Source organism: Psammomys obesus, unplaced genomic scaffold, assembly GCF_907164565.1.
Source record: "Psammomys obesus unplaced genomic scaffold, mPsaObe1.curated_primary_1811, whole genome shotgun sequence".
Classification (NCBI taxonomy): domain Eukaryota; kingdom Metazoa; phylum Chordata; class Mammalia; order Rodentia; family Muridae; genus Psammomys; species Psammomys obesus.
The window spans coordinates 160,117-169,530 of NW_026590222.1; positions in this window are offsets into that span (position 1 = coordinate 160,117).

Consider the following 9,414-nt stretch of genomic DNA (forward strand, 5'->3'; position numbering starts at 1 on the left):
AGACAACAAATGGCTGGGCACATGGGCTTCACCAACTCTTCCTCTGCTTTCTGGCCTTTGCTATGAGCCCGTAGATCAACAAAGGGAAATAAGGCAGGATGCCTTTCCTACAAAAGAGCAGATATTGGGAATACTGAAGAGCCAAAGTTTGTTGTCTCGTGTGCTGTGTAGAGGATGTTTTTCAGGGACTGATATCAAACTGGGAATTACAGCCTGAGCTTCAACTCAGGTCCAGCCAGCCATCCTAAATAAGCCAATTCAGAAAGCCAAATTAGGAGCCCTGTCTCTTGTCCCATGCTCCCCATTCCTGGCTCACAGCTCACTCTCCATCCCTGGAGACATTCCTGTCACCCAGGACAGACAGGTGAAACTTCTATGCCAAAGGCCCCTGCCTGCTGCCTGCCCGTAGGCAAGCCAAGTAGCAGTAACCTATGCCCTGCTCCCTGCACATTCCATCTCCCAAACCACATCCTTACCTACATTCCCAGAGAACAGTGGCCATCAGTGACCACCCGCTTCCATCCCCAGAGGACTTTTGCTACCCTGGACAGAGGACAGCAACCATCAGGAACCATCAGGCAAGCCAGCAGCAGTGAGCTGCCCCCTGCCCCCTGCGTGCTCCATTTCCTGGTCTACCACACTACCTGCATTCCCAGAGGCCAGTGGCCATCAGGGACCAAATGCTCTGCCTCCATTCCCTGAGGCCTGTAACCACCCAGGACAGAAAGAGGAGTGAAGCCCTCATAGACGACCAGAGAAAAACCACAACTATTCCCCAGCCCTCCGTTCTATAATCCAAAACTTGGCCTGCATTACCAGGGGCCTGCCAATGCCAGAGACAACCAGATGGCTAAGGGACAGCAAAAGAATACAAACAACAAGAACCAGTATAATATAGCACCACCAGAACCCAGCAACCATACAACAGCAAGCCCAGGATATCTTAATATAGCTGAAGCACAAGAAAAGGACCTTCAGTCCCATCTTATGAAGATGATAAAGCCCTTTTAAGAAGAAATGAATAAATCCCTTACAGAATACAGGAAAGCCAGGTACAGTGGTGCATACCTATAATCCAAGCACTTGTGTGACCCATCCCGCAGGTTTGTCACTGGAGATCCTGAATTGGGGGAGTGGGAATGAAAAAGGGGGGAAAGGGCGTGAGAAATGAAGGTCAAGACAGTATCTCTGATCAAAGTCTCCGTTTATTATATTTAGTATGTCCTTTATATAGGCAGGGCAGAAGGAATGTAATTGCCTTTGGCAGGGTTACTAAGTGACTAGAAATCACAGGATGGCCCACCAAGATATGCTAATAATGGTTGTTTGGAAAGTTCCTTAGAAGAGTTACTTAGGAAGCCCTGAGGGAGAGGAGGATTTAAGGTATTTCAGGAAGATGGTCTTATCGAAAGCCCCAGGTCAGCCAGGAATGCACTATTGTATCTGGGCAGTAGGCTGGTCAAGCCAGATGCCAAAATTCAAGGGGCAGCAAGGTGCCAGAGGGTCCCTGAAACTTGGGGAGGCAGAGGCATACAGATCTCTCTGAGTCTGAGGCCAACACATTCTACAAAGTGAGTCTTAAAGACTAAGGCTGCACAGAGAAACTATTTTATCAGACCATCATGAATTAAAGCTGAACTTCAACAACAACAGAAACAAGAGAAAGCCTACAACCTCATGGAAACTGAACAAATTTCTATTCAATGAACACTGGGTCAGGGAAGAAATAAAGAAATTAAACACTTTGTGGAATTCAATGAAAGTGAAGGCACAACATACCTGAACTTAGGAAACAATGAAAGTGGTGCTGAAAGTAAAGCTCATAGCACTAAGTACCTTTGTAAAGAAATTAGAGGGATGTCATGTTAGCAATTTAAAAGCATTCCTGAAAGCTCTAGAACAAAAGGAAGTAAATATACTAAAAGGGAGTAGACAGCTGAAAATAATTAAACTCATAGCTGAAATCAATACATGAGAAACAAGGAAAACAATAAAAAGAACCAACAAAACCAAGAGCAGATTTTTTTTGAGAAAAACAACAAGTTAGACAAACTCTTAGCCAAGGTAACTAAAAGGCAGATAGACAATATCCAGATTAATGAAATCAGAAAGAAAAGGTGTGGGGCATTACACCAGACACTGAGGAAATAGAAAGAATCATTAGGTCTTACTTCAAAAGCCTATACTCCACAAAATTGGAAAATCTAAATGAAATGGAAGATATCCTGATAGATTCCACTTACCAATTTGAAATCAATATTAAGTAAACATTTTAAATAGACCTGGCACTTTCTCAGACAATTAGGAATAGGGCTTCCTCAAGACCCAGCTATACCACTGCTAGGTATATACCCAAACTTTTCTCAAGTACACAAAAGGGATACTTGCTCAACCATGTTTATAGCAGCTTTATTTGTAATAGCCAGAACCTGGAAACAACCCAGATATCCATCAACGGAGGAATGGGTACAGAAATTGTGGTATTTTTACACAATGGAATACTACTCAGCAATCAAAAAGGAGGAAATCATGAAATTTGCAGGCAAATGATGGGATCTAGAAAAGATCATCCTGAGTGAAATATCCCAGAAGGAGAAAGACAACCACGGTATATACTCACTTATATAGACCTATAAGATATAATAAACATAATGAAATCTATACACCTAAAAAAGATAATCAAGAGAGCGGACATGGGGTAAGATTATCAATCCTCGTTTTGAAAGACAGATGGGATACGCATTGAACATTGACAGGAGTTTACTGAGCGCATTTGAAAGACTCTAACTAGCAGTGTTTTCAAAGCAAAGACGCATGACCAAACCTCTGGCAGAGTACAGGGAATCATAAGAAAGAAGGGGAGTTAGACTGATGAGGAAAGGATAGGAGCTCCACAAGGACCAAAGATATCTGGGCACAGGGTCTTTTCTGAGACTGACATGCATCCAAGGACCATGTATGAATGTAACCCAGAACCTCTGCTCAGATGTAGCCTGTGGTAGCTCAGTAACCAATTGGTTTCCCATAGTGAGGGGAACAAGGACTATTTCTAACAGGAACTCAATGGCTGGCTCTTTGGCCTCTCCACCCCCCAAGGGAGGAGCAGTCCTGTTAGGCCACAGAGGAGAGCTTTGCAGCCAGTCCTGAGGATACCTGATAAAACAGGATCAGATGAATGGGGAGGAGGTCCCCCCTATCAGTGGACTTGGCAAGAGGCACGGTGGAGATGAGGGAGGGAGGGAGGGACTGGGAGGGAATGAGGGATCGGGACAAGGCTGGGATACAGAGTTAATAAAATGTAACTGATAAGAAAAAAATAAAATACAAAAAAAAAAGATGTTGGGGAACAATGGGAGAGAGAATTGAAATCGATAAGGGCCATTTCTGGGACAGAAAAGACTCTTGGGAGTCTATAGGGGTGAACCTAGATGAGAATCTTAGCAGAAGGGGTTAAGAAGCATGAAGAGACAACCTCTTGTAGCCAGGTGGGACTTCCAGTGGACCTGAGGTGGAGAGCAACCCACACATAAAACCTTTGACAACAAATATGTCTCACTTACAAGACGAGTACAGGTCAAGATGGAGCAGAGATTGAGGGAATGGCCAACCAATGAATGCCCAACTTGAGACCCATCCAATAGGAGAGAGACAACCCCTGACACTACTAATGATACCCTGATATGCTTTCAGACAGGAGCCTAACACACCATCTTCTGAGAGGCTTCTTCCAACAGCCTATGGGAACAGATGCAGAGACCCACAGCCAAACAATAGGTCAAGCTGGGGGAGTTTTGTGGAAGAGTGGGAGGAAGGAATGAGGGAGCTGGAGGAAGACCTACAGAATAAAGTAACCTGGATCCATGGGAACTCACAGAGAATCAAGCACCAACCAAAAAGCATGCATGGGCTGGACATAGACTCCTACTCATATGTAGCAGCTTTGCAGTGTGGTCATCATGTAGGTCCCCTAATAATATGAGTAGGGGCTGCCTCTGACTCTGTTGCCTGACTTTGGATCCCTTCTCCTATCTGGGCGGCCTTGTCTGGTCTCAGTGGAAGAAGAAGCACTTAGTCCTCCTGTGACTTAAGGTGCCTGAGTGGGTCGGCACCCCTTTTGTTCCTCCCCTCATGAGAATAAGGACAGTAGGGAATGAGGGAAGAAGGGCATGAAGGTGGAAGTGGAAGAGTAGGGAGGGGACTGGGTTCAGGCTGTAAAGTGATTAAATAAAAATATTTTTTAAAGTCTAAAGTGAAAACAGAAAAAAAAAAAGTTTATTTAGGGGGGTCACACCAGGAAGAGGGACAAAGATATCCAGCAGATCTTCCAGGTTCATTTTTAGGGCTGTGAAGTGAGATCCAAGTATAGATACAAGGCTAAGGATGTATTCATTTAGTCAGTCCCAGCCAAGTGTGGTCCTGGCAAGCACTGAGGTATTACTCACTTACGTTTAAATCTTATCCTGTAAAGTGGGCTGATCAGTTGTTGGAATGGTGAAATCACTCACCTGGAGATAACATTCCCCTCTGGATGGGACTTTTTTATTGTCTGTAGAAGAGATTCCTGAAATATTCCACTTTGGGGTGTGTGGGGGAGGTATACTGTTTCAACAGTCTGAAAGTCAGACTGAGAGACCCAAGTGTCTTTTTATCCTCATTTCTGTCAGGCCAGTTACAGACCTTCTTCCACACCCAGAGCTGTTATATGCTTTGTCCTGGTAAGACCCAAAGTCTAAATGCCTGTCTTCAAGCGGGTTGTTTACTCTATCAATGTTGGTCTAGCCCAGATTTTTGGGCCAAGATTGAGTCACCTAATATACCATGACCTGTGTGGGATTCAACCCTCCTGGGGAAGTGGAAACAGAACATGATACACTTCTCAGAAGTCTGCTGCCCCTTGTCCAACCATAACAGCTTGGCCATAGCTTCCTGCTGTCCTGATGGCCATAACACCAGCCTACATCAGCAAAGTTTACTTACTTCACTCCCTTTTGCCTGTGACAGTTCCTTTCTTCTTAAAACTATAACACCACACTTGGACCAACTGAAATACCCTGTAAAGTCCCTAACTCACTTATCTCTGTCTCTGTCTCTGTCTGCTTCTCTCTCTCTCTCTCTCTCTCTCTCTCTCTCTCTCTCTCTCTCTCAGTCTGGGAGTTCTTTATCATAAAGGAAACTATATTTTGGCTTCAGTGCAGCTCTGGTGGTCTTATGTATGGTGGTTGTCCCTTATTATGCAGTCAATACTCTTAGAATTCAGATGATAACAGAGTTTCTCCTTGTAGCCACTTTTGTCTTCCTGTAGAATCTACAGGAAGAAACTGGTGGACAGTGGTTCTGATATAAGGAGACTCTCTCCTGATTCTGTCTGTGTTTCACCTCTGGTACATAGCCCAAAAGGGTATAATTCCATCTACGAAGTACAGGCTAATTTAGATGTTGTTCCCACCATATGTGAGCTCTGGCATCTATACTCAAGCACTGAAAAAAAAAAAAAAACAACTCTACTTAAAATTATAACGTGTGTCTCATTATAAAGCAAGCATGTTAGCATGTCTGTAATTCCAGTACTCAGGGAGGCAGAGGCAGGTGGATCTCTGTCAGCCTGCTCTACAAAGTGAGTTCAGGACAGCTAAAGCTACACAAGGAAACTTGTGTCAAAAACCAAAGATAGATAGATAGATAGATAGATAGATAGATAGATAGATAGATAGATAGATAAAGTTAGAATGCTGTCCCTAAAATCTTTTATCATGTTTGTGTACACATTGACACATGCATGTGTTGGCATGTGTGAGTGTGCACACGCATACACTATCTCTATTTCTAACAATGACAGTGGCTAGTGCTTTTAAAAAATATTTTATGGGGAGCTGGAGAGATGGCTCAGAGGTTAAAAGCACTGTTTGTTCTTCCATATGTCAGAGTTCAAGTCCTGGCAACCCCAGGTGGCTCACAATCATCTATAAAACAGATTTGATGCCGTCTTCTGGCACGGAGGCATACATGCAGGCAAAACATATTATCCATAATACAATAAATGAATAAATAAATATAAAAATACAATTGCTTTGTGTATATAGATGTTTGGGGTGGGGTTCTGATTTTTGAGATTGTGAAGCTCTGGCTGGCCTGGGACTCTTAGAGAGAGTCCTAACCCTGAGAGATGGGATGAATGACATTGATGGCTTGGGCCACCATGTCTTGCTGTATATGAGGGTGGTGCTTGGATATACATGCACTATTTGCATTGCTGGTGTGGAAGAGGCCAGAAGAGGGCATTGGAACCCATATAGCTGAAGTTTTAGACCATTGTGAGTGGACTTCTTGGTGCTGGGAACCGAACTCAGGAAACTCACGAAGAGCAGCAAGTGCCTTTACTACTCCAGCCTCTTGGCTGGTGCAAACCTACAAACAGTTTTTCCTGAGACCTTCCTACCAGTGCACTCACAATGGTTTGACAGGACCAAATGACTCAGTGCACTGTTTTCATTGGCTATAGCTGTGACATAGGCAAGACCATTGACTCTCATTGGCTGCCTAGCAGATAAAGGTGGGCTCTCAATGGCTGGGGAGCATTTTTAACTTTTATTAATTACACTTTATTCACTTTGTATCCCCCATAAACCCTTCCCTCTTCCCCTCCTAATCCCATGTTCTCTCCCCCTTCTTCACCCATGCCCCTCCCCAAATCCACTGAAAGGTGAGGTCCCCCTCTTCTTCATTCTGATCTTAGACTATCAGATCTCATTAGGAGTGCCTGCATTGTCAGCTTCTGCAGCCTAATAAGGCTGCTCCCCCCTCAGGGAGAGGAGATCACAGTGCAGGCCAATCAGTTTCTGTCAGAGGTAGTCCCTTTTCCCATTAATATGGAACCCACTTGAACTGAACTGCCATGGGCTACATCTGTGCAGGGGTTCTAGGTTATCTCCATGCATGGTACATGGTTGGAGTATGAGTCTCTGGAAGGACCTCTGTGTTCAAATTTTTTGGTACTGTTGTTCTCCTTGTGGAGTTCCTGTCCTCTCCAGATCTTACTATTTCCCACTTCTTTCATAAGATTACATGCACTCTGCCCAACAGTTGGCCATAAATCTCAGCATCTTCCTTGATAGTCTGCAGGGCAGAGCCTTTCAGAGGCCCTCTGTGGCAGGTTCCTAACTTGTTTCCTGTTTTCTTCTGCTGCTGATGTCCATCCTCTTTCAGGATAGGGATTTAGCATTTTAGTCAGGGTATTCCCTCTTGATTAATTTCTTTAGAGGTACAGATTTTAGTATTCCTATATTATGTGTCTATATGAGTGAGTATATACCGTGTATGTCTTTCTGCTTCTGGGACAGCTCACTCAGGATGATGTTTTCCAGATCCCACCATTTACCTGAAAATTTCATGATTTCCTTGTTTTTTATTGCGGAATAATATTCAGTTGTGTAGATGTACCACAATTTCTGTATCTATTCTTCAGGTGAGAGGCATCTGGGCTGTTTCCAGCTTCTGGCTATTACAAATAAAGCTGCTACAAACATGGTTGAGCAAATGTCCTTATTGTGTACTTGAGAATCTTTTGGATATATGCTTAGGAGTGGTATGGCTGGATCGTGAGGAAGCACTATTCCTAGTTCTCTGAGAAAGTGCCAAATTAATTTCCAGAGTGGTTGTACCAGTTTACACTCCCACCAGCAGTGGAGGAGGGTTCTCCTTTCTCCACAACCTCTCCAGCATGTGTTGTCACTTGAGTTTTTGATCTTGGCCATTCTAATGGGTGTAAAGTGAAATCTCAGGGTCGTTTTGATTTGCATTTCCCTGATGGCTAATGACATTGAGCATTTCTTTAAATGTTTATCTGCCATTCGATATTCCTCTACAGAGAGTTCTCTGTTTAGCTCTGTTCCCAATTTTTTAATTAGATTACATGGTTTGTTGCTTTTCAGCTTCTTTAGATCCATATTTATCACCCTGCACAAAGCTAATGTCCAAGTGAATCAAAGACCTTAACATAAAACCAGACATATTAAATCGGTTAAAAGAAAAAAATGGGGAGGACCCTAGAACTCATTTGTACAGAAGACAACTTCCTGAACAGAACACCAACAACACAGGCTCTAAGAGCAACAATCAATAAATGGGACCTCATGAAACTGAAAAGCTTCTATAAAGCAAAGGACACAATCATCAAAACAAAATGAATGCCTACAGATTGGGAAAGAATCTTCACCAACCCTTTATCTGACAGAGGACTAAGATCCAGTATATATAAAGCGCTAAAAATGACTGTGGAGCTTTAAGGGAAGCTGACAATAGACAGGGAAGTAATATGTCCCTAGTTCTCTTGAGGACCTTCCTTTAGCCATTCAGTAACATCCCACAGAAGCTGGGGATTGGGCCCACAGCCAGAGAGATACACAAAGAAGGCCTGGTGATTCCTCTGTAAGCATCAGGCATTGTCTAGGCTGATGATATCACCACTATGCAGATACCTTGGCAGTGAAATACAGAAATCACTCAATGCAAGACATGATCTGAAGGACAGCCTCAGGCATGGTTTCAAGGTAATCTTCTGGGTGTCAGCCCAAATGTGTACCACAGAAGGAGACTCCTCAGAAAGATTATCTTCCACCATGAGGTGCAGTGGGCAGCAACAGTGGGGAGCGACTGGCTGTTGATCTTGAGGATGTCCCTGAGTTCCTAAGAGTTCATATATTACTGGTCTGTGGCCCAAGCTTCTTTATTGGGCTAACACAGGGCAGTGTATGAACCCACTCACAGAACACGTGACACAAATCTTTGTGTGCTGTACTGCCTCTGCCTCTCCCCTTGCAAGGTGCCTTTAAGTGTCCTCCAGAGAAATGGGACATCCTGAAGGCAGGAGGCAGGGTCCTAAGGAGGGTACCATGAAGGAAGGTGAACAGTTGTCTCAGCAGAATACTGGAGCCAGGTCCCCAAACATTACTTACTCATCATGCATATGAAGACTATAAGGAAATTGGGATTCATGTGCTTACATGTGCACATATCTTCTAATGCTCTGTTAGAAAGTTTGTTGAAGATTCTAGACCTACGGCTATGCATTTGCTGCTTATGATGGTGATGCAGGCATATACTAGTAATAGTGAAAGTTTAAAGAGGCTTCCTGAGCATGTATAATGAACACAGCACTTTTCATTCTGACTGAGGCAGGTCACCTACAGCAGAAACAGATGCCATGGAGGTGCCATGCAATAGTGAAAAGCTTAGGGTGCAGAAATAGTTATTGTCTTATGGTCAGAGTAGTGATAACATGTCTCATATCTACACAGATGGTCCGAATAGAGCTTCTGTGTAGCAGGTGCTTGCATTTTACATGAACCAGTGTGACCTTTGTTTACTTGTGTCATAGATAAATCAATGTATGAGTCTATCCAAGAAATTGTGACACAT